Here is a 25,592-nt window from a genome sequence, read left to right as displayed (position 1 = left end):
GGGAGGGCGAGAGGGAGTTAGCGTCTCACGTACAGTTTCCATTTTGCAAGATGAAAACGTTCTGGAGATGGTGGTAGTGTCACAACAACGTAAATGCACTTAATGCCACTGAGCTGTACACTTAAAAACGGCCGAAATGGTCAGTCTTAAGCTCTTCTTGTTGTTGAGTCGCTAAGTCACGTCCGACCCTTTTGCGACCCCACGGACTGTAGCCCACCAGCCTCCTCTGTCCATGGGATTCTCCAGGCAAGAATACTGGAGTGGGATTGCCATTTTCTTTTCCACGGAATCTTTCTGACGCAGGGATTGAACCTGCATCACCTGCATTGGCAGGGGGAGTCTTTACCACTGAGCCACCGGGGAAACCCATGTTCTTTTTAAACTACAATTTAAAAACGGCTTGAAAACAGAGGGCAGTGAGTAGGTACTCTTTGGTGGGTAGGCCATTCTCTGCCTGGACAAAACTGTCCCTTTGCCTTGCTATTGCTCACTGGAAGAAAATCTGTATGGATTGGAGGGGGCTGAAGGCCCGGGGTCGGGGAGTCGGGGGGCAGCGCCCACTCATCAATGTCTCTGGCAGAGAAAGGGGTGTGGGCCAGCCGGGGCAGGCAAACCACCCGCACCCTCCAACTGCGAAATGTGTTTCTTGGAAGAGAATGCAAAGCAATTGTGCGAGCCCACACAGTGTTTGTTCGGAAGCTAATGCATTCCTGTCCTATTGTCTCCACCGGAGACTTGTTGTGGGCACACCCATCATATCCTCCCTCGGGGAGAGGCCAAGGTGCTCGGAGTCAGGCTGTGGGAGGCCCGACAGCAAAGGGAGAAAGGCAGCCTGGTGAGAGCCCCGCAGAGTCCCGCGGGAAGGTTCCCAGGGCAGGGCCACACTGCCCAAGGCGTGCCCAGAATGCAGCCAGGCCTGGGGTACTACCCCGTGGGGAAGGAAAGAGGGTGTGGATGGAGGGAGCCTGGGGCTGTCTTCCCGTGCAGGAGGAGAGCAAGCACCGGTGATCAGAACTTCCAGCCCACCCTGAACACGTCAGCTCACCCACAGCACAGTCCCAGCCTTAACAGAACAGACCCAAGGAGCTGAGTGCAGCCACACTAAAAGCTCAGCCAGACCCTGCCTGCAGCAGCCCTGTCTTGGCTCAAGGGTGGGCTGGGAGCTGCAACAGAGTGGCAAAAGAGAGGGGACTTCAGAGCACATGTGATCGGCTGGTTTGCTGGGGAACAAACCCAGAGCTCCGACTGGTTGGCTAGGTCTACAGAAGGACGGTGGCAGGATCCCCAGCAAAGCTGGAAGAAGTCTTGGGAAGAGGAGAGAGAAAAAGAAGAGGCCTGAGTGGGAGGTACAGGTCTCCAGTGGCTGAGGAAGCCACAGTGATAGGGATGTGCCTTGACAGTGGAGAGATGGGAGGAGGGACAAGAATGAGGCTGAGCTGGAGGAGACGGACGGCCCCGACGAGTGGCACGCGGCCTAGAATGGTGGCCATGGTGAGCGGCTGCCCAGGGCCACCCGCATCTCAGGAGCACCCTCAGGTTGCATTAGGGCGTCTCTACGGTGTGCCTCTGGCGGACCTGCACTTGCATCTACAGCTGAGTCTAGAGGACAGTTCCTGATAGTGACCTTGAATCGTCAAGAAGAGCATCAATTATGTCTGGGTCTGTTGGGGCAGGGAGGGAAGTAGATAATCTGGCCATAAACAGCTGTCATCAAAAAACGTGCAGCTGATTTGGAGTCAGAAGACCTGCTATTCACGGGCATGTCACTTAGTCACTCTGCGCTTCGGTTTCCTCACTTGAGAATGGGGCTAATACTTGCCTAGAATTGTTTTGAGAGTCAGTTGAGATAAAGTACGTGAAAGAGTTCTGAAAAGGGCAAAGCGTGATTCAAACGCAAGGTGTTATTATTGCTATTAAGTGTTTATCTTCATAAACAGGTATCTTTCCTGAAGATCTTGACCCACTCTGTAATGTACCATCCCATTCGTCCCCGTGACATTCTTGCGGAAACACAGAAAGGCCACAGGCATCATTATCTCTGCTTAGTCGACAGAGACACTGAGGCTCAGTAGTTCTGTGGCTCACACAACCCAGACAGACAGATAGCAAATCTGAGAAGAAATGGAAGGTGTTTAGAAGCCCTGGGTCAGCATCCTCTTTCTTGGGGAGTTACTTTAATTTCTCCCACAGTAGCTGATTCTTACTTTGCTGGTTGGAGCTCATTCTTAGTTTTGTTGACTGGTGATAATCCATCTGCATCTGCACAAAACTGACTTGATTTTACCTATACTTTGCCGGCACTGGCCACCATAGGTCCATTCATCCGTCCCCCTGCCAAGGCATCCAATTAGTCATCAATTCTTTTATCCACTCACACATCACGTCTCCAACCTTTCAACCACTCACTCATCCTTTTATCCATCTACCCATCTACCTTCTCGCCCACCATCCAGCCAGCCAGCCATCCTTTGACAAGGTTTATGGAACACTTACAATGTACTAAACACTATGTCAGTATCTGGGTAACAAAAATAAGACTTGTAACTTAGAGTCTAATAAGGGGAAGCAGAGAGCTCATGCTAGGTATACGGGATTGGAACACAGGATAGAACGGTGGTGGTGAAGAGCAGGCCGTCGCGTAAGCAGCAGCACGTGGCATCACAGCACATGCATAAAAGGGGGAAAAAAGTGACCTAATGGAGTGCAGTGGTGAACAACAAGTATTTCAAGAGACTAAAATATGTGATAACGGGGAGGGGGGTTGGGGGGTGGGGGTGGGGGTGGGGGAGACAGCATAAGATGATAAAGGTGGCCTGGGCCACATCCTAAAGGGCTCAAGATGCCATGCTACTACTGGGTTTGGATTTTATCCTAAGGGACTGCAGAGCCACTGAAAAGACTTTCAATTGGTGGGTAGGACCACACTCTTTGCAGTGTGGAGAGTAGACAGGAGCTGGGGTGATGGGAGAACCGGAGGCAAGGAGGCCAGTGAGAAACATGGAGGCTTGAGCGAAGGCAGGAGCAGTGGAAGGAGCCAGGTTTAGGGAGCAGAAGTTAGGGAGAGGAAAAGGACAACGCGGAAGACGGAGAAGGGGCATAGCAACCGAGTCGACTGCGGTGCCACCAGTGATACTAGGAAGACAGCAAGAGTTGATTTCGGAAAACGGAAATGAGCTCAGTGTGAGAAATATTGAGTCCACGGTCCTTGGGGGTTATCAGGGAAGATGAGTATCAGGAGACTGGCCACCCGTGGTTGTCAGGCCACGGGTGTGAGTCAAGGCCTCGGCAGTGACCTGACCTGGGGAATGCCGTGGAATAGGAAGAAATGAGGGGAAGAGCTCCAAACCAGGAGACAGCAACATCGAAAGGGTGGCAGAGGAGGAAGAACCCCCAAGGAGGAAGAGGGTGGTCAGAGCGCTGGGCAGAGCAGGAAAAGAGTGACGTCATGGAAGCTGCCGGAGGGCTGAGAAGTCAAGGTCACTTCTCAACCGTGTCAAAGGCTCAGAGAGGTCAAGTGAGATGAACAATGACCAGGGAGGGCCCCCTGGATTTGGTGATTAGGAGAGCACAGGTGACCACTGCCATGACGACTTCACGCGGGGAAGGAAGCCTGGGTAACGTGGGGCTGGAGAGGCAAAGCGAGGTCAAGAAGTGGAGACAGAAAGAGCGAACCGTTTCTTTTTTCTCTGGGGGTTTCTGTTCTCAGAGTCAAGAGCGATGGGCCGTACAGCAGGAGAGACCTGGATGGAGGCAGACGTGAGCGGGCACCACGCAGGAAAGAGAGTCGAGCACATAGGTGAGCCTTAAATAAGAGAAAGGCTATCGTTCCTCTGAAATGGACAGAGGTGCTAGTGTGGCTGCGGACCCAGGTACGTGTGTAAATGCTCACACTGCCTGGCCTGTTCAGGCAACTAGGAAACGAGTGTTGGTTTACCTTCAACACTTATGATGGTCCTTCTGTGACGGCCTGCATTTCAGACATCCCCAGGATAGCGGGATTTGCCCCAGTTGTCCCTTTCCACTAGCCCAGTAAGAAGCCCGGTGTGGCAGCTCTGGGTCAGATGTCAAGGAAATTCATGGTTCTGAACTGGACTTCGGTCCAAGCTTGTGCCCTGTGGTCTTGGCTGTCAGCCCTCCTAACTTAAGACGGGAAGGCACCCTAACTGCAGACGAGGCGCCCTGGAGGGAATAATTAACCTCCTTCCTGCAGAGCTTGCAAACAGCTCGTACAAAGTGGCCACAGTAAATGTCACATGGGGGAATGCTCCATCCCGCAGCTGGCCCAGGGGATGGAAACATAATCTGGGGCTCAGAGCAGACACAGAATCCTTCTGCAGACGCCAGAGCCAGAGGATGGGGCCATGGCTCCCGAGGCTCCTCTTGGGGGCCAAGCCCTGGCCGGTGGCCCAGACAGGAGGCGAGTTCTGTTCACGGAGCTCCTGCAGACGCGAGGACCCCGCGTCAGGGCTTGAAACAACAGGGACGTTGGCCACCACTGCTATCAACACCTCCCAGCTTCTCCTTTAACGTCCTTGCCTTCCCTTCTAGAAGCCTTGTCTGTCCTCCTCTGTATTCACCGCCCTGATGTCCACAGATGTCTCCTGAAGGGTGAGCACAAAACACCAGAGGCAGCCCAGAGGTTTTCCCTTTCAAGAGGGGGTCTCTGGGGGCTGAATCACATCTATAGGGCCTTAATCTGACTTACATTTTTGGAGCGCTTACTTCAGATGCTAAGCTCCATGCTTGTGCATGTTTTAAAATCCATTTTTATCCTCATACCAGTTTATCTGAGTTGAATATTGTAATTGTGCTTCATCACTTCAGTCGTGTCCGACTCTTTGCGAGCCCATGGACTGCCCGCCCGGCTCCTCTGTCCATGGGATTCTCCAGGCAAAAATACTGGAGTGGGGTTGCCATGCCCTCCTCCAGGGGATCTTCCTGATCCGGGGATCAAACCCCATGTCTCCGGCATTGCAGGAGGATTCTTTACTGCTGAGCCACTGGGGAAACCCAAATAACATTGTAATTATCCTCACTTTATACCTGCAGGAACTGAGGCATGGAGAGTGAAATGAAGTCCTCGTGAGCATGAGTAATGGAAACTGGCTTTGGAATCCAGGTAGAGTCTGCCTCCAAAGTCAAGGACATAACAGCCGTCCCACGAGTAAGCCCCACATCAATAAGGCCAATGGGGAGAAGTCAGCAAGGATGGGGTGACCACACACCCCAGTTTGCCTGGGATGGTTCCAGTGATTACCTCAAATGACTAGTAATATTCCTTTAGCTTTCAAAAGTGCCCTGATTAGGATGACACATTATAGTTAATGGCCCAGACAAGGGGAAGGGCTGAGGGGCTGGGAGCCCCCTGCTTCCCAGTCACTATCTGCCCAGTCAGGACACCTCTAGCCCGTTCTACCTCCTCCCCTGGTGCCCAGGTGCTCATGCCTGTCTCTGGGGGTTCAGCAGGCGGGGGTGGGGAGGAGGCCCCAAAGGTGTCAAAGCAGCCCCGCTCTCAGTGGCAGGCGGTTCTTACTGCCGGTCAGGACGCCTGCTGCAGCGCCCCACCTGGCCTACCAGGGCGGACTCCTTCCCAGGGTGGGAGCTGGAACAGGACAGAATTACGGCAACATGAGCACCAGCCTCCAGCTGAAGCACAAGCTGGAATCAAGACTGCCGGGAGAAACATCAAAAACCTCAGATACGCAGATGACACCACCCTCATGGCAGAAAGCAAAGAGGAACTAAAGAGCCTCTTGATGAAAGTGAAAGAGGAGAGTGGAAAAGCTGGCTTAAAACTCAATATTCAAAAACACTAACATCATGGCATCCAGTCCCATCACTTCATGGCAACTAGATAGGGAAACAATGGAAACAGTGAGAGACTTTACTTTCTTGGGCTCCAAAATTACTTCAGATGAGGACTGCAGCCATGAAATTAAAAGATGCTTGCTCCTTGGAAGAAAAGCTATGAACAACCTAGATAGCATATTAAAAAGCAGACATTATTTTGCTGACAAAGGGCTGTATAGCCAAAGCCATGGTTTTTCCAGTGGTCATGTATAATGTGAGATTTGGACCATAAAGAAAACTTGAGCGCCGAAGAATTGATGCTTTTGAACTGTGGTGTTGGAGAAGACTCTTGAGAGTCGCTTGGACTGCAAGGAGATCCAACCAGTCCATTCTAAAGGAAATCAGTCCTGAATATCCATTGTAAGAACTGATGCTGAAGCTGAAGCCCCAATACTTTGGCCACCTGATGCGAAGAACTGACTCATCTGAAAAGACCCTGACGCTGGGAAAGATTGAAGGTGGGAGAAGAAGGGGACAACAGAGGATGAGATGGTTGGATGGCATCACCGACTTGATGGAGAAGAGTCTGAGCAAGCTCCGGGAGTTGGTGATGGACTGGGAGGCCTGGCGTGCTGCAGTCCATGGGGTTGGAAAGAGTTGGACGCGACTGGATGGCTGAACTGAACTGAGCACCACCCACCGCTCCTTGCCGGCGGTCCCGGGGGAGGGTGGTTGCAGGGGAGGCAGATGGAAATGAAGCTGTTCTCCAAGCTCCCTCTGGGGAGGAGGCCAGGAGAGCAGGCCTGGACACACTAGGGGCACCTGGGGCCATCACCCCACTATAGCACCCTCTGGACAGTCCTCTGAAGGAATGACTGCATTTTGCGTCTGACTCAGCATCTGATGGCTCTCTGAGATGGGGCAGGGGGTGCTTTCGGCTGGCTGGGGACCAGGCCTGAGGCCCGGGGCAGTGGGCAGATACCCCTCACGGGGCCAGCCTCTGAACTCACAGGTCTTTCCTGGCACCCACCAGCCTGGGCCCCTCCGGCCGATGCAGGCAAGAGAGGGCAGCCAGTCTGCTTTGAGCCGGCTGTCCTGGAGCCCCTGGCCCCTGGCCCCAGGCCTTAGCTCCCCGCCGCTCGCCCCACCACAACCTCCTCCCACCTGAGGCCTGGACTTGACCTTGCTGGCTCTGGGGGGAGGGCGTGATAAGCGTCTTGGTGGAGGGAACTAGCTGCCTGCAAAGGCATTTTCCGCTCTCTAAAGTAAACAATCAAACAGGAAATTAATCGAGAAACCCACATCAACGGAAGGTTCAGGTTGTGATTTTCACAGCCCCAGAGCCAGGAAATTCAAAGTTATAGTTCCCATAGCAACTTGCCTGTAGAATGGGCCCCAGCCGCTGGGCTGGAACGAGACCTTGAGGGGTCAACTAGGCCAGCCCCCTGCCTCCAGGAAGTGCAGCCCAACAGCAAGTCTGAATATGCTGGGGCCAGACTGTTCTTCTGAGGCTCAGCAGCGGGCCTGAGACAGAGTTAGGAGCAGCAGGGCCGGGGCTCTACGTTCAGCTCTCTTGAGCCTTGTAAACTGTGGAATCAGCTGACATCCCAGTTCTTCAGTCTTCTCTCTTACAATTATCAGTCCTGTATCCCAATACTCTGTGAACTGGGAGTAAATACCCAGGCCTGCAAGACGCTAGAGCGAGGGGCTGTGTCGTACACGCTTATTCTTATGTCTCCCACCCCTTGTTCTACTCAGTCCCACAACGACCCCCATCTCTTATCCCAATCACCCCTGAACCTAGTGGCTGGCCTTTGCCTGCACTCCCCCCCGGCCTGCCCCAACTGGGCTGTTTTTCCTCCAAGAGAGATCTCATTATTTGTATAGCTGCTTCACTGCGCTGTACTGTAGAACTAATGCAACGCTGTAAAGCACCTAGACTCCAATAAAAATCAATTAGAAGAAAAGATCTGCAGTAGGGCGTGGGGGAAAAAAAAGACGGATCTCAGCTTATTGACAGGGCCAAGAGATTTCAGACAGCCTCCAGGGTGGCACCATTTTTTGGTGGTTCTCATCTCTTCGACCTGCCCCTCCAACCCCTTCTGGGCCCACGACATAAGCTCAATGTACGCTGACAAATGGGTGGCCTGAAGGAGCCAGTGGCGAGCCCTCCCCCTTCAAGCCCATCAGGGGGGTCGTGGGGGTTGTGCGTCTTGGGTGGGGTTTTCTTTTGTGTGACTAGTGAGGAGTCCCGCCTGGCAGGAAAGGAGATAAGGGCGGTGGAGCTCAACCGAGAAGGAAACAGTCTGGAATCCTTCCCCAAGAGTCACCCTGCCCTCCCACCCGAGATGGCCACGACAGCCTGCGGACTGGCCGGCCTAATCACAGTTCTGCAGCCCCGGCCCGGGGATCCTGTGACAGCTAGCAGGGCTGAGGCAGGAGCAGGCGTTCCTGGGCACTGGGCCTGTGGCAGAGGGTGCCCGGCTCGCTTGCCCGCCCGCCCGCCCGCCCGCCTGGCCCTGGAGCTGGGCCGTGAATTGAGCAAAGCAGTGGAAAGAGAAGTGGCGCCTGCTGGAAAGCAGACAGAGCGGCTCCTGGATTTCCTAACAGGCCCAGCCGCGTGCCAGGGCCGACGGGCCAGCTCAGAGCGCCTGCCCGGCATCGCTTGCGCAAGAGGCCTTCCTCCCGTGGGTGAGCTTTCCTGGGTGGCCGAGCCGCTGTCGAGCCACACATGTCCCTGAGGGAGTCCGCCCCTCACACCCACCACCTTCCCGCCCTCTCCAGGGTGTAAGCACATCAGAACACGTTGGGCCCTTTGGGAAGACAGGAGGCCTCTTGGGGTGCAAGACAATCCCTTTTAAAGAAGCCAAAGAAACCTTAATCAGAAAGAAGTGGTAGGGAGGCAGGAATGGACGGAGGGCTGACTTCTCTGCAGGCTCAGAGGGGACCAGGCTGGGGGCACTGCTACAGAGGGTCACCTCCTGGTTTCCGAGGAAAGGCTGCCCTGTGCACAGAGTCCAGGGGTGCAGCCCTGCTCACTGGTGGGCACAAGGTCATCTGAAGGCCAAACCCAGCCACTTTGTTGTGAGCCTGGGAGGAAGCTTCTCAGAAGTTCTTCATGACACGCCCAAGTCAACCAGAGGCCCCTGCTCCCAACTCCAGACTTGGCAGGGGTCTGAGTGGGGGAGGGGACCAGAAACCAGAGGGGAACCTTGAGGAGCTGGGACACGGAGTAAGAGCCTCTTACTCTGTCCCCAAGCATGGAACGCTAAAGAAGCCTTTGCTTAGACCATGTCCTTCTTCAGTGCCATCATCTTGGCCTGCCCTACAAGGAAGAAAAGCCGGGTTCCAGGCAGCGGTGCCAGTCTTCCCAGGGTGGTAGAGGTGGATGGAGTTTGAAGCCACACTGCAGCAGCTGGGCAGGGGGGTCTGGCCATCGGGTGAAGGAGGTTAGCTGTTTCTGTGGCGGGTTTGGGTTCAAGGTGGTAACCGAGGACCCACCAGACGGGGACGGCTGGGCCAATCAAGCTGAGACAAACAGGGCTGTGCTCCAGGCATGATGAGCATCTGCACTCAGAGCAGCAGCCACCCAAACGGAGGGGCACACAGGTCTGGGCTGAGAAAGGGTCCAGGGCTGCCTGGGGACAGCAGAAGTACTCACTGCCAAGCCCAAGGTTGGAGATAAAGGAGTATTTAACGGGCACCTGGACCTGGGAGTTGGCTTGGGTTTCGAGCCTTACCCTTAGCAGAGTACACATGTTCATAATAGGTGAGTCTTTCTAAATTGAGATGATCTCTTTGGGTGAGTGAGCATGCGAATCCATATCTGTGTTACCCACGCATTGTTACCTGGTCCAACTGACTGCAGGAGATCAAGAGCTCAGCCCACTGACCCACTTCCTCCCCAGGGGCCCTTCCTGCCTCGCGCCCTGCTCCCCCCCACAGATCTCTGGTCCAGCCAAAGCCATCTATGAACACATCTGGTCCTTATCTGCCTCTGGCCTTTGCTCCTCACTGACTCAGCTGGGTCTCCGCCTTTTCTCCCCTTGGCTCCAGTTACCGGATCTCTCAAGATAGGCTGAGAGATGTCCCTCCCCCAAAAGCCTTCTTTGACCTCCTTTCCTGACCCCCCTGGAGGGAGAAGCCTCAAGACTCACAGCCCGGGAGCAGTTATTTGGTTCTGCCCAGTTCTACCTGGAGTCTAGACTAGTCTTTGCTCACATGGGAACTTGGCGTCCAGTGGGCCCTCCCAGAAGACCCGTGAATTGGATTTGAAGGAAAGCACGTGCTGGCTGGGGCCAAGTCACTCAAGAGCCTCTCTATTCCCTGGACGCAGCCCCACCAGTGACACACAGGTCTGAAGGGATAGAACATCTTTCATTCATTCATTCATTCATTCATTCACCCACTCACTCATTCAGCAAGGAACATGAGTCCTGTCCTCACCTGTAGACCTACTAATCTAATAAAGAAGACAGACTTTGCACAAGTGGGACAGTGATGGCAGCTGGGCCTGTAAAGCGAGACTGCCTAGGTCCTAATCCTGACTCGGTCACCTGCTGTGTATGTTGCACAGATAACTTTTCTGCATCTCGGTTTCCTCATCTGGAAAGTGTGTGTGTCAGGGTGGGGTGTGGGTAGCACTAAACGAGATAATCTATGAGACATATTCAGAGGAGTATCTGGCTTCAGCAGCAGCAGCTCTCAGTTCTGCTCAGAACTAAGGGTGGTGCGGGGTGGGTGGCAGAAAGGACCATCTTCATCTGTGCAGGGAGAAGAAGCCCGGAAGAGGCTTCCTGGGGGAGCTCTAAACTGACACTCTGATGTGGAGCTGGGGAAACAGTGGGATCGGGAGCCAGGGGGAGGGAAGAACGTTCCAGGCAGTGACCCCGTGAGAGTCCCATCAGTCTGGAGTCCACAGAGACGGGGATGAGCCCGGGTAGAAGGCTGGTGGGGCAATTCCGGTGAAAGGTGACTGAGACAGAGGAGAGGGAGCGAAGTGGTAGCCGAGAACCATACCAGAGCTGCTGCCCACAGTCCCCGGAACTGACGGGGTGGCGGCCGGTCGGGACGCCCCTGAGTCTTTGAGCCAAGGGGGAATGGCCGGTGGAGGCACCCAGGCCTAGAGACGCACATCTCGCATCTGTGCAGGTCAGGTGTGAGTGCTGCGGCTGCCCTGAGCATCTGCCTGTGACTACATGCTTCCAGGCCTTTGTCAGGGGTCTCACTCATAGCCCACCTGTGTTAGCTGTGTTGCCTGTCCTTTAGTAAATCCCAAAGGACATCAACTTCTCCACGCTTCTGGCTAAGAGGCCATCAAATGAACTTCTGGAGAAGGACTTAATGATGAACACCCCCCCTCGGCAAAGGCTCCTACACTAAACTCAAGGTGATGCATGCATCTGGAGCCAGTGTACACGTGCGTGTCTCTACACTCACCCACACATTATCCATCTACGTGTGTTACGTGAAGCATGACGAGAAAGGAGACTAGTTTCAGGGGGACATTAAAAAAAAGTCAATCCTGTTCCTCTCTTTCCTTCTAGCATCTGTGAGAGTACCTGCACCTGTGCAAGGACCCAGGCGAGACATTCTCCAGGTGGAGCTGAGCCCGGAGTCTCACCCAGGCCTGGGCAGCCTAGCACACCCAACTCAAGAGGGGCACTGGCTTGGAAACACCTCTGTGAGTCCTCGGTGGCGGCACACCTGCCTTCCAAGAGGCCTTTCATCTAAGATGAAGAAAAGTGGGGCAAAGAGGTAGAGTGGACCAGTTTGGAGTTATTTGAAGTCCAATCCAAGGTGATGGTGGCATGACAGGACAGAGGGTGATGAGCTGCCTATTTGGGGGCACGGATGCTGGCTGAAGCTACAGGATTTGTAGACAGCAGCAGGGGGAAAAGGGAGGAATTAAGGGGAATGCATCTGAAAAGACCCTGATGCTGGGAAAGACTGAAGGCGGGAGGAGAAGGGGATGACAGAGGATGAGATGGTTGGTGGCATCACCGACTGAATGGACATGAGTTTGAGTAAACTCCGGGAGTTGGTGACGGACAGGGAGGCCTGGCGTGCTACAGTTCAGGGGGTAGCAAAGAGTCAGACATGACTGAGCGACTGAACTGAACTAAAGGGGAACTCCCGAGTTTCTGGCCTGAGTAAAATGGGTGGCCATCTACCAAGATTGAGGCTAGCTGGAGGGAGGAGGAGGTTTGGCCATTTGGGTCTGGAGGTCAAAAGAGTGGTCCCGGCCAGAGAGAACACCTGAGAGCACTGGGTGCAATGGTACTGAAAGCTCTGAGGCCAGATGAGATTGTTCAGACCAGGATTTCTCAGCCACAGTACGACTGACATTCGGGCCAAACAATTATTTTCTGTGCGGCCTCCTGTGCACGGCAGGACCCTGGCCCCTCTGGCTAGATGCCTCTAGCACTGCCCCAGTCACATGGACCAAAAATGCCTCCAGATACTATCAAATGTCCCCTGCAGGGAAAACTGCCCCTAGTTCAGAATTGAGATCAGGGGTGGCTAACCTCTAGTCCACCGGCCAAATCCCACCTGCGGCCTGCTTCGGTATGGGGCCAGCAAGCTAAGGTCTTCATGTTTGTTTTTTTTTAACGGTTGACAAAAAATATCAGAAGTACAATATTTTGTGACACATAAAAGTTACATGAAATTCAAAATTCTGCATCCATAAATAACATTTTGTTGGAAGATAGTCACCGTCATTGGTTTATAACTCATTGTGCGGCTTTTGTAACAGCAGCACAGAGGCCCGAGCAGGCCTCTGGATGTGATGATGTGGACAGGGACCTCATTGTTGGCTGGACGAGGTGGAAGCAACCCAGAGACCCCATGTGGGGAGACAAATCTTTTGAAACTTCTGGCTGTAAGGGAAGAGAGCAATGGGGTGGCTTCTGAAGCGGAACGTGGGGTCAACGTAAGGCCTGCCCCCCCTGCAGATGCATTTAGTGGGTTGATAAGAAGAAACCCCTAGGAGGAAGGAGTGTTGTGAAGTGGGAGAGAGAAGAGAAACCCATCAGATCGAAGAAGCAGAGAGGTGATGGGACAGGCAACGCGCTGGCATCAGGGGTGCGCTAAGCAGAGTCACCGCCCCAGAAGACAGGCCACCCAAAATAGGCCAGGTCCATCCACCATGGCCGTGAAGAGGCCGGAGACAGCCTGTGGGCCCCACGAGATAATTAAAGAAAGCAGAAGTTATGTAAGCAGGCTTAGATAGCACCTTGGGTGTAGAAGAAAGATGCTTAAACCTGGCCTTTGAATTATTTAAAAGTCTTACTCTCTTATTTATGTTTATATATAAATTACTCTTTCTTCAAGCCCAGTGCTAACTTAACTGCAAAATGATATAGAAAAATCCCACAGAGGGGTGGTGGTGATTTTAAACTGTGTTTCTAATCTTTTCAGCTGCATGTTTTTTGAGAGGACTTTTGGTTGACATATCACCCATGCAAAAACGTGCACAGATCCTAAGCATGCAGTGAGACGGATTTACACAAATCACCATGGGCACGTGAGCTCCGATGCCCTGACCAAGAGCGACAACCTGGTCACACCTCACAGCCCTCTTGCGCTCCATCTCTTCACTGACCCTCCCCAAGCGTCACCACAATGACTGCTTATCACCAGAGCTTAGTTTTGGCCACTTAAAAATCCCCAGGATCTATGGGACTTCGCTGATGGTCCAGTGGTTAAGACTTTACCTTCCACTGCAGTGAGTGTGGGTTCGATCCCTGGGTAAGATCCCCACATGCCTCCTGGCCAGAAAAACCAAAACATCAAACCGAAGCAATATTGTGACAAACTCAGTTAAGACTTTTGAAAGGTGGTCCAGGTTCAAAACATCTTTAAAAAAACCAACCCACTATTAAATTGGAAACAAACACGCTGACTCTCAGGGGACCTCCTGTGATGCCCCTTGCTCACCTGGCCCCCGAGAGCCTTGCCTGTTCTTGGCTGCCCACTCTGGGTTTCCCTTCATGGGAAAAGGAAGTTAAGATCTGAATTAGCTGACCTCTGATGGGCCCAGGTCTACAGGTCAGCAGGGTCAGGGAGCTGATTTCCAAATTCAGGAATCTGTCTCAAAAGTCTGAAGCTCTCTTCTGTATTGTGTTTATAGATACGTGTCCTGTAACCTGGAGAAGGCAATGACACCCCATTCCAGTACTCTTGCTTGGAAAATCCCATGGATGGAGGAGCGACTTCACTTTCACTTTTCACTTTCATGCATTGGGGAAGGAAATGGCAACCCACTCCAGTGTTCTTGCCTGGAGAATCCCAGGGATGTGGGAGCCTGGTGGGCTGCCGTCTATGGGGTCGCACAGAGTCGGACACGACTGAAGTGACTTAGCACCATTAGCAGTCCTGTAACTTTCTCTTTTGGCAGGGGTGGGGCGGGGTGGGGGTTGGGGAACATGGAGCCCTTTGAGGATCTCATGAAAACTGACACCTCTCCCAGAAAAATGCACATTTTCACAGATGTCAGCGTACAATGTCAGTAAGGCCACCCACCCAAACTCCCCCAGGGACAAATTCTGGACATGAGCTTTACCCCTAAATCAACAATGAAATGTCACAGAAACGAAGGCCAGAGAGATCAACACAGCCACGGTCTCAGGTGTTGCCTTTTTCCGTGGTTTTCCAAGCTGTGGCTGAGTAGCTCTGTGGTTAAGGCTCAATGTCAGAGTGGCCTATAAAGAGACCATAAAAGTTCTGTACTGTGTGCCAGACACTTGACAGACGTCATCACCAATCCTTAAGACAACCCTGCAGAGGCAGAGGCTGTTTCCCCATTTTACTGATGGAAAAATTGAGGCTCAAAGAGATAAAGTATTGCCTTAGGCCCCCAGCTAGTACAAACAGCGTGGGATCTGAAATCGTGTAAATCTGATGTCCAAGCCCTTGTTCTTTCCATTTCCCTTCTCATCGGGGAGGCTTGCTTCCCTCTGGCCCCCTCTGTGGATCCCCGAAGCTGGCAGGGACTTTCTCGAAAGCGCAGGGCAGCGTGGTCAGGAGGGAGCTGACTGACAGCAGGGGGTTGCCTCGTGTACACTGTCGCCACTCATACTGACTCACCGGAGTCCTGCCACTCTGGGACTCCAGGGCACGCAGATGCGTTTCCTGCGCCTCATATAGAGCCTCGGGCAGCACGCACAAGAATGGAAACCTCTGAAGGCAACCAGAGACAGAAAGCCACCCAGCTCTGCATCTGGAACAGACAGCCTCCCTGGGTTCATATGAGAGAGCCAAGTCACATCTGGGCCTCAGTTTTGTCATCTGTGAGGTGGGGGTGGATTTCAGACTAGCCCAGACCTACTTGGTGCACAGTCCTCTCCTCGGCATCAGCATTGCCTGAGAAACGGCCAATTCTCCTCCCAGACAGCGATTTCCAAATTTGAATGCGCATCAACATTACCTGCAGGGCAATTTCCCAGCTGAGAACCACAGATTTAGACAGAGGGTCTGTAAACTAAAGCCCACTGGCCAAATCTGGCCCACAGCCTGCTTTTTATGGGTTCATAAGCTGAGAAGAGTTTTGACATTTTTAAATAGCTGGGGAGGAAAAAAAATCGAAAGAATAATAATATTCCGTGACACATAAAAATGATATAAAATTCAAATTTCCGTGTCCATAAATAAGGTTTTGTTGGAACACAGTCACTCTCAGTCATTTACATATCATCTCTGCTGCTTTCCCATTATGAAGGCAGAGCTGAGCAGTTTCTACAGAAACCATTCTCATTGATTCGCACTGCTGCTCAGCGCAGTCCAAATAGCAGGGATGTGGTTAAACTTGACTTTGCCTCTTGGCCTGCAAAGCTAAAATATTTACTCTCTGGCCTTTTAGAGAAGTCTTCTGACCTCTGATCTGGAGAGTGGAGAGGAAAGCTTGTGCATGAGCTAGGATCTCTTCTCGGGGAGGGGAAGAGTGAGCCGTCAGGGGGTTTTGGAATTCACGCCAGTCTTTATCGGCACTGGGTCTGCCCTCGGAATCCTGACACTGCCGCTTTGAGGCCAGTGTGAAAGGCCCCTCTGACCATCTGCCTGGATGAAAATCCTAATTCCACTTCTGGAGCAGAGGCTCCAGGGGTTCTCTGCAAGCTTTAGTGGCTGTGGGTATTTATTTTCTGAGGAGACCCCTGAAGGGGTTAGTCATCTCCTTCCCTTCCCACAAAACTGAGCATCACTTTTTCCTTTGGGGCACATTTTTTTTTCTTCTCCCAACCTCTCCTTTCAAAGCAGTAAATTCCCTGGAAGGGTAACACCCTACACACACATCCCTCCTACCTAGAAAACGGGGAGGTTATCTGATGGCACCAGGCTGGCCTAGGGAAGCCCTACGCCTGGTGGGGCGGGGGCAGGCCAACCGAGGTGGAGGAGACACAGTCACCAGAACACGGCCTGTTTCCCGGACTCCCCACACTGGAGAATCCACTTCTTCTCATCCGCAAGAGGCAAGAAAGCGCGTGGGCCGGGTGGGCCAGTGGCAGGCAGCCTCACTGGGGGGCATCGCCACGCCCCGGAGCCCACGTGTTCTCCCGCCTTGGGCAGGACCCAAGCAAGTCTCAACCCTGGCCCTGGGATTCCAGGTATTTTCCCAGCCAGCCCCACCTCATCTAATTGCTTTCCAGTCAGCTAATCCTTGGCCCACGCCCTCAGCACCAGCCAGGCGAGCCACCTCGGTGTGGCCGGCAGTAGCTTCTGAGACTTCCCACGGCTCGCGTCCAAGCCTGGGGCAGCCAGCCTCTCGGCTCCCCTTGCCCAAACCACATCCTCCTCGCTCTTCCCCACACCTCCTCTGACTAGCGTTTCCAAAGCAAGCCGAGCGCGGTCCAGTCCAGACCGAAAGCGGCAGACAGACTCATCCTCTGCTGTTCCCCGCCACAACCTCCCGCTCTCCCCCGAGACTGGCCATATCCTGGCGATCAGGGAAGAACAATTAGCAAAAAGTGGAGTCGTACCTACTGTTCAATTCCTGGAGCTAATTGTTTTAAGCAGGGATTCGGCCTTAATTAAAGGATAATTAGTTAGTGAATGTATGTTTGCATTTCCTAAGTCTGACTTTTAACCCTGGGAAACCAGATTCAGCAAATACTTTCATGTTTCAATACCTCTGAGTAAGGGACAAGGTCTTAATTACAGAAATGGCAGTCCTGAGAACAACAGTGTAATCAAAAGGGCAATGGGAGAATGAGCTAATTGTGTCTTCCACCGACTGGGCCGGGCTTTGTTAAGCCATTGTGAGCGGGAGCCGGCAGCTGCCTGCCCTGCCGGGGTTGCCCCCTCCTTGGTCTGTGGATGCCGTTCTTAACTCTGTCATCCTGGCCACCCACGGCCAATCGCTTTCTGTGTTTTTCTTCTATCTCTTTCGCACTGCCCCCCACCCACCCTCACTCTCTCTCAACCTTTCTTCATCCGGGGGTCAAAATATTGCTTCTGCAGACCCCATCAGGGAGCTTCGGCCAACCAAGCCATGTTCAGTTCAGTTCAGTTCAGGCGTGTCCAACTCTTTGCGACCCCATTGACAGGCTTCCCTGGCCATCACCAACGCCCAGAGCTTGCTCAAACTGATGTCCTTAGAGTCGGTGATGCCATCCAACCATCTCATCCTCTGTCGACACCTTCTCCTCCAGCCTTCGGTCTTTCAGAGCATCAGGGTCTTTTCCAACGAGTTGGCTCTTCGAATCAGGTAGACAAAGTACTGGAGCTTCAGGTTCGGCATCAGTCCTTCCGATGAATATTCAGGACTGATTTCCTTTAGGATTGACTGGTTGGATCTTCTTGCAGTCCAAGGGACTCTCAAGAGAATTCTCTAGCACCACAGTTTGAAAGCATCAATTCTTTTGGTGCTCAGCCTTCTTTATGATCCCAATTCTCACATTCATACATGACTATTAGAAAAACCATAGCTTTGACTATATGAACCTTTGCCAGTGGAGTAATGTCTCTGCTTTTTAATATGCTGTCTAGGTTTGTTATAGCTTTTCTTCCGAGGAGCAAGCATCTTTTAATTTCATGGCTGCAGTCATCATCTGCAGCGATTTCCTATAAAGTCTTTCACTGTTTCCGTTGTTTCCCCATCTATTTGCCATGAAGTGATGAGACCAGATGCCATGATCTTAGTTTTCTGAAAGACTTCTTAACTGGAGCGAAATGTGGGGACAGCATTTGGGGAGCTTCACTGGCTGACAACAGTTTTTGCTCACATTGCAAGTACGTTCCTTTGAGCTGGATTTTAGGGGGAGTGTTCCTCTTCCTTCCCTCATTCTGAGCTCATCTCTAGGGACCATGAGCAGCCAGCCCCACCCGGCTTGCTCACTTTGCCTCCTCAAGGAGTCTGGACTTATCTCCCCTGAGAAATCTTCCTTAGTTAACTCTAGAAGGGCGACTGTTGTTCCGCGCTTCTCTCAGCCTAGACTTTCTATTTCATTCATATATTCCACAGAATTTATTGAGCATCTATGCCATGGCAGGCACTGGAGTGCAGCTGTGGACACAGTAGACCAGTCCCTGCCCTGGGAAAGTCTCCACGCTGGTTGGGGAGACAAAAAACAAGCAGATTAACTAAGAAAACTCCCAGGTGGAGTCAGGTATCAAGGCTGCGGTGATTAAGAACGCAGGCTGCAATGGGTATGTCATGAGAGGACCCCTCTGAGGGACTCACACCCACCCAGAAGAGGCCTGGAAGGATACCTGGAAGGACCATCTCCCAGGTCGAAGGGCAAGGACAAGGGCTCTGAGACGGAATCTACTGTGTTCCTTCACACTTCTCATTGAGAAGCACTGTATTTATAGATAGATATGTGCTGCTTCCTGATCCCTTTATGCCATGCCTTTTGTTTATCAAGTCTTTGTTCTGTGTGTCCTGCCACAGGGAAGGGAGGAAGTCAACTTGTAATTAGCAAATCTCCTAAATGATGATTAATTCTCATTCCAATAAGGAACTGAGGGCCAGAGTGGGTAAGCTGCCCACGTCCGTCTGGCTCTGAAGACCATCTCTCTTCCTCTAATCACCCACTCAATGGACATGAGTTTGAGCCTGCTTTGGGAGATGGTGACGGACAGGGAAGCCTGGCATGTTGCAGTCCATGGGGTTGCAAAGAGTTGGACATGACTGAGTGATGGAACAATAACACCCTTCTTTACTGGCCTGGCCCGGGCCACCCGTTACCAACTGTCACTGCTGGCGCCGGTGACAACGGAGTCCTCCATAAGGGACTGGGCTCTGGCTAGGACCTGACGTGCACAGAAAAAGGAGAAGAGGTGGTTCCTAACCTGGTTTTCAGACCAACAAGTGCTGCCTAAATGTCACCTACCCAGCAGGGGCATCAGCGAAGGAGGGGGTGTTATCGGCAGCTGCTGGGTTTAAACGGTTTGACTCTGGTAGCTGGAGCTGGTTAAAGGAAGCTCAGTGAGTGTTCTGAAGAGAGCTGTGTGTGATTTAGGCACCAGCTCCTAGCAGAGGGGACTTTGTGTTTGCACTTCTCCTCCCCAGGAGACAGCAGCTCTGCAAGGGCAGGGCCATGCACACCACATTCAGGCCCAGGCCCCAGGAGTCCAATCAGCCCTTGACACTCAAAGACACCCAGACTGCTAGGTGGAGGGGACCTGAGTTGGAGCAGAAAGGCCTAGCCAAGCTGGGATGGGGACGAGCAAACTCTGGGGTGATGTTCCGTGGCGGTGCAGATGGGTCCTGACCAGGCCAGCAATCAGTGGGGATGCTTACTTACAACCTCCTTCTAGGTAGGAAATGGGCTTCTTTGTTGTTGTTTTTGTTTACTTCTGGATTATCTGAAGTTATGATGGCTATTTTTACCCCACAATGCTTGGTTTCTTATCCTCTAATTATAAAGATCATTCCTTCTCCCTCCCAGCAACCTCCCCTCCCCACCGACCCACACACTCAAACTGTCCCAGCCTGACTTCCCTCGTGCTCCCAAGCGGGCTGAGCAGGCTCTGACATCAGCCCACTGAGAGAACGCCACGAGGAAGGTTCCTTTCTTTAAAATCCGAAGGATCTAAAAGATCTATGGGCAGAGGCATGCGTATGTGTACACGCTGTACATATATACGTTTGTGTGTGTATCTCATACCCACAGCTCCAGCGAGAAACGATTTATCCTCCACCTTCCACTCGCCAGCCTAGAAAAAATCCGAATCCCCACCCCTCCCCGTTCCCCGCCCGCCTTCCGCGAGACTCCGCAGAAAGCAGGGGCCTCTTGAAGTTCAGACATTAATTACTGAGTTAAAATATTTTTCAAAATTACAAGGCATGGTCCCAGGGGAGGAGAGGAAGGCAGGAGAAGAGCGCTGAGCTGGGGGAAGGCGGGGAGAGCCCCTCCGCCCAGGGCTGCAGGGGCGGGTCTGGAGGCAGGGGCGGGTGAGCCCCTCACCCCCAACACATAAGGCTGGGCGCCCCCTGCAGGCAGCGCCGGGATAAGGCGAGAGGCCGAGCCGCGGGGGCTCCGTGGGGGAGGGGAGGGGCTGGAGGACCCATCTCCTTGGCCCTAAGCAGAGTTTAGCCAATTCTCTTACCTCGCCATTCCAGGGCTTAAACGTAGAATTCCTGCTAGAAAACGGTTATGTTAATTAAAACTGTCTTCAAGGAAGGGGACAGAGATCAAATCACTTCCCCTCTGTAATTAGGAGCATTGATGGGGCTGGGGGCTGGGAGGGAACTTGGAAGGAGCGGCAGCAATTTGATCTAAACCTTAAAATATATATATATCTCTCGAATGTTGGCCGTTTAAGAAAAACCTTTCCCACCTGTATATCCTAACACAGCTACCAGATTCTCAGAGAGCCACATCCTTTCTGCATTTCTAAATTTCTTAGAGAAAATACCGAAAGCATGCAACCGGCACCCGCCTTCCAAAGCGGAATTGAAGAGATGCCCTCCTGAGCCATGTTGAGATGGGTTTGGAAATCTCTTTTGAGTTTTAAAGACGGTTTAAAAACGGTTCTGGCGTGGAGACTGGTTTCCCTTTGGAAACCAGTGTCTGGTGGAAGCTGGTATTTTTATAACTCCAGGCTCTCTATCAGATCCTGTGTTACCATGGTTGCTAAGGGGAACACTGGCTTCAAATTTCACATTTCAGTTTGCAGAGTCTGGCTAAGAAGTAGGACAGTGGGGGGAGGGGGGGTTGCTGAGGGAGGGTCTGGGGGTGGGGGTGAGCCCTGAGTTGTATCTTGAGGAGGTCAAGGATCAGGGGAGCCTCAGATCCGGGCACATCAGTGTGTGTGTGTGTGTGTGTGTGTGTGTGTGTGTGTGTGTGTGTGTGTGTGTGTGTGTGTGTGTGTGTGTGTGTGTGTGAGGGGTTGCTGAGGGAGGGTCTGAGGGTGGGGGTGAGCCCTGAGTTGTATCTTGAGGAGGTCAAGGATCAGGGGAGCCTCAGATCCGGGCACATCAGAGTGTGTGTGTGTGTGTGTGTGTGTGTGTGTGTGTGTGTCTGTTTTGGGGGCTGTCTGAGTAGGTCAGCCGCGTCATACCACAGAGCATCTTGGCTGCCAAGTGGAAGAGGGGACAGCAGTTCTGGAGGGGACAAGAAGGCTGGGGAGTTATTTCTGTGGAGGTTACAGGCATGGTTGCTTAACCTGGGTATTCATAACGGCAGCTGCCAGCCCTGGAGGGACTGGAGGCTAAACTGGTGCCCAAGCCCTGTGTACCTGCCCCAGGAAGGGGTGCATTGTCAGAGGAACACTCCACACGGGGTCTATGCCTAAGATGAAGGCTGGAATAAACTACTCACAGAGGAGGAAGGTTCTCCTGAATTTTCAAGCTTCCTTCCAGCCCTTCCCTTCCTGCTTGTTAGCCTGCTTGATTGACAGTTCCAGTCGGATTGCTCTCAGCTAAGGTGCCCTTGCCAGGCAGATCTTGCCTCATCTGCCTCTGGGCGCCCACATTCCCGCTTCCCACTCTCACCTTATTTTGAGCACTGTACTTTCCGCCATGCACTGAGTGACTCGTGGGTCTTTCTGGCTAGGGAGTGCCCCAGATTTAGTTGACTTTAATCTCGGCACAGAATCGAGCAGGAAGTGTCTGAGAGACTTTTGGGTTCGGTAAAGAAGTAGCATTTTTCTCTCAGTGTTTGTTGAATGAATAAACAAACTCTCCTTTATGCTCTCTGTGGTGTCGCTCTCCAGCTTAAAATGCTCTCAGAGAGGGAGGTTCCCAGCATCACCTTGTGTCCACCAGAATGCCCCTGCTATGAGTCAAGGCCAGCCCACGGCCCACCCACCAGGCTCTCTTCATACAGACAGGCTGAGCTCCCTGCCCTCCCCTCAAGCTCTTCTTCATGGGGGACTTTCTCGTTCCCTGCCAACACCTGTCTGAAGCCCACTTCCCCTTAAGCTCTAGGCCCCCTTCCTCTCTGCCCCCAGCGGCTGCCCACACTCCTAAACTTCCTCCACCTCTGTATGTGTACAACTTGTACAACCCATCATAAATATTCACAGACCACTGCGCATGTGGTAACTACTGCTGCTAAGTCACTTCAGTCGTATCTGACTCTGTGTGACCCCATAGACGGCAGCCCACCAGGCTCCCCCGTCCCTGGGATTCTCCAGGCAAGAACACTGGAGTGGGTTGCCATCTCCCTCTCCAGTGCATGAAAGTGAAAAGTGAAAGTGAAGTCGCTCAGTCGTATCCAACTCTTAGCGACCCCATGGACTGCAGCCTACCAGGCTCCTCCGTCCATGGGATTTTCCAGGCAAGAGTCCTGGAGTGGTAGCTAGTGGACTGCAAACTCCTTGCAGGAGGGTCACAACTTACATTCCTTCTTTCCAGGACTACTAGGTAACTTTTGCATGAAAATAAGAAAGTAGCTTTGGGACTTCCCTGGTGATCCAGTGGTCAGGACTCAGCACTCCCAGTGCAGGGGGGCCTGGATTCTAACCCTGGTCAGGGAGCTAGATCCCATGTGCTGCCAACTAAGACCCAGAGCTGGCAAATAAATAAATATTAAAAAAAAAAAAAAAGAAAGAAAGTAGCTTTGTCGCAAACCAAATGAGCACAGAGTCCCAAACACAATGCAGTCGGGGTTACATGCTAGAGACTCGGCCTATTCTCAGCTCCCAGTGGAAGACTGAAAATGATTTAAAAGCAACCCAAACGAGGTCACAAGGCATTAATACAACCACTGGTAAAGGACATGTCCAGAGGGCCTCTGTCAGCAGCTCTCTGCAGATGCAAGTTCTAGAATGCGCTGCAGCAAAAGTAAACCAGGGCTGGGTGGGGACACGGTGGGAAGTGAGCCTGGCCTTGAAGGTGGACTGGAGTCAGGCAAGAGGAGGAGGAGGAAGATCATGCTGGAGGCAGGAGGAATGTCAGAGATCTTTTGTGGAAACACAACCGGAGCTGGGTGGCTGGAGCTGTGGGACTCATGAGAGGTTCTCTAGGAAGAGGGGCTGTGATCATGGGGGACCGTGGTGCCCAGTTAGGAGAGTGGATCTGACTTTCTGAGGCTCCTGTGATGCGATTCTTCTCGTGAGCAATGCCTAGAATATGGTTTGCTTTCAACAGCAGTTCACAACGTGTCAGCTCACTGAGGGGCTATCACACACCACTTGCTTTATATGAATATCTCACTTATTTTAAGCCTTAAAACTAACCTTCAGACTGAGTTATTCCCAATATTCCCATGTCAAGATAGAAACTTGAGGTTTAGAAAGACGAAGAATTAGGTTAAAGCCCCATAGCTAGGGACTTCCCAGGTGGCGCTAGTGGTAAGGAACCTGCCTGCCAGTGTAGGAGATGTAAGACATGTAGGTTTGACCCTTGGGTTGGAAGATATCCTGGAGGAGGGCATGGCAACCCACTCCAGTATTATCGGCTGGAGAATCCCATGGACAGAGGAGCCTGGCAGGCTACAGTCCGTAGGGTCACAAGAGTCTGACACGACTGAAGCGGCTTGGCATGCATGCTCATAGCTGGTAAGTGGCAGAGGTGGGATTCAAACTCAGGTGTCTCTGGCTCTTCCGGTGGTCCCCCTCCCACGTGCCCTCTGCACATCACGGTCTCATGAGACGCACGTCTTAACCTTGGCTGCACATTCGAGTTGCACAGAAAGCTTAAATCTCCCCCACTCCCCTGCCTCCTCAAATCCCCATCCCCAGAAAGTTCCGTTTAATTGGTTGAAGTAGTGATCTGAGAATTTGTCATTTTGTAAAAGCTTCCCAAAGTGCAAAGGGGCAGCCCCGCACCCCGCCCCCGGCTCCAGGGAGCGTCCTGGGCAGCATGGACGATCATTCTAAGTCTCTGCTCCCCGTTAGGGTACATCACTACCCAGGGGGACAGCTGTCCTCAATGTCTTCCAGCCACAGAGGGCCCTGCCCTGACTAGATCCATCCACAGCCCCCTCTCCTGCTCTGGGGAAGGGGGGACTGGTCCCACTGGAAAGGTACCCCTGAAGAATGTTCTACTGGACTCTCTGGGCCCTATGAAAATAGCGGAGGATCTCCACCCACACCCACTTCATCGCAGCCTTTTCCGAGGTCAGATTTCCCCCTGGAGCCAAAACAATGTGAGCAATTGAATGCACGCTCACGCAAAAAGTTAAAAAAGTGGCCCTCTCATTGTTGAGTGGAGCAATTTCATTTCCTGAGAAGCCTGACTCCTGCCCTCTGGCCTGCGCCTGCCAGCCTCGCGAGGAGCCCAGCCAGTTGCATCCCAGAGACACCCCTCAGAGGAAGGGCATAGATGGAGGGGCAGATGGGATTTCTGGGGCCTGAGGGAAGGAGAGCAAGGGAGCCAAGTGGAGGGAGGCGTTGGTGGGGGTCAGAGAGAGGTGCAGAGAGATTCCTGACTGAGGCACTGCCTCCCTTCCTCTCCTCCTGACCTCCAGCGATGGTTGCCAGACTCTGAAGAGGGCAGGGGGGTGGAAATCCCAAGAGAGAAGATGTGGGGTTGGGGGAGGGAGAAAGGGTGAGAAGGAGTGGACAGAAATGGTGCCCTGGGAAAGCAGGCTCAGAAGACATACGTGTTAAGGGGTTAAAAGCCAGCCCAGGATTCCCTGCAGAGGAATTTTTAACAAAGCTCTTGAAGTAAGCAGCCCAGAGAGAAGTAGTGATAGCTTGGAGGAGTCTAGTAAAATCACCACCAGGTCCACAAAGGTGGCAGGGAGCCTTGCAAGGTCAGGAAAAAGGAGATGCGGGGAGGTGCTGGGTAAGCCAGATCCCAAACCTTGCAGACTGGCTCCAGGTGAGACGGGAGATGACGAAACCCTTAGCTCAGGCCACAAACACTGATCACACCCCTCCTGTGTGTGGAACCCTTGCGGTCACAGTTTGACCGAGGTCCTTAGCAGGCTGAAAGGTCCTTAGAATGGCATTAAAACCAGTCGAGGGATGGCTCAGTACTTGTTGAGCCATCTTCTTCAATTTCTTGCATCAGTATTTTGTAGTTTTCAAGGCACAAGTCTTCCACTTGCTGAGTTAAATGTATTCCTAAGTGTCTCTTTCTTTCTGATGCTGCTGCAAATAAGCTCATTTCCCGCCTTTCCTTCGTCGGAGAGTATGTTGTTAGCACTGTTGTTTAGTCGCTAAGTCGTGTCCAACTCTTTTGCAACCCCACGGACTGTGGCCCGCCAGCCTCCCTTGTCCGTGGGATTTCCCAGGCAAGAATACTGGAGTGTGTAGCCATTTCCTTCTCCAGAGGCTCTTCCTGACCCAGGGATTGAACCCGCATCTCCTGCTTTGAGGTGGATTCTTCACCACTGAGCCACCAGGGAAGAAGCCCTGTTGTTAGCATGCAGAAATGCAATGGATGTTTTTGTATGTTGATTTTTATT

The 25,592-nt window shown here is 52.6% G+C and overlaps 1 protein-coding gene across 2 annotated transcripts in view; it reads right to left on the bottom strand.

Moving 5' to 3' along the window:
- Nucleotides 1–25,592, bottom strand: part of CTIF (cap binding complex dependent translation initiation factor) — a 290,261-nt gene that overhangs the window by 11,922 nt on the left and 252,747 nt on the right. The window lies entirely within an intron of this gene.

Source organism: Capricornis sumatraensis, chromosome 21 (assembly GCF_032405125.1).
Source record: "Capricornis sumatraensis isolate serow.1 chromosome 21, serow.2, whole genome shotgun sequence".
NCBI lineage: Eukaryota > Metazoa > Chordata > Mammalia > Artiodactyla > Bovidae > Capricornis > Capricornis sumatraensis.
Note: the sequence above shows the minus strand (reverse complement) of the source record. Positions and strands in the feature narration are given on the sequence as shown.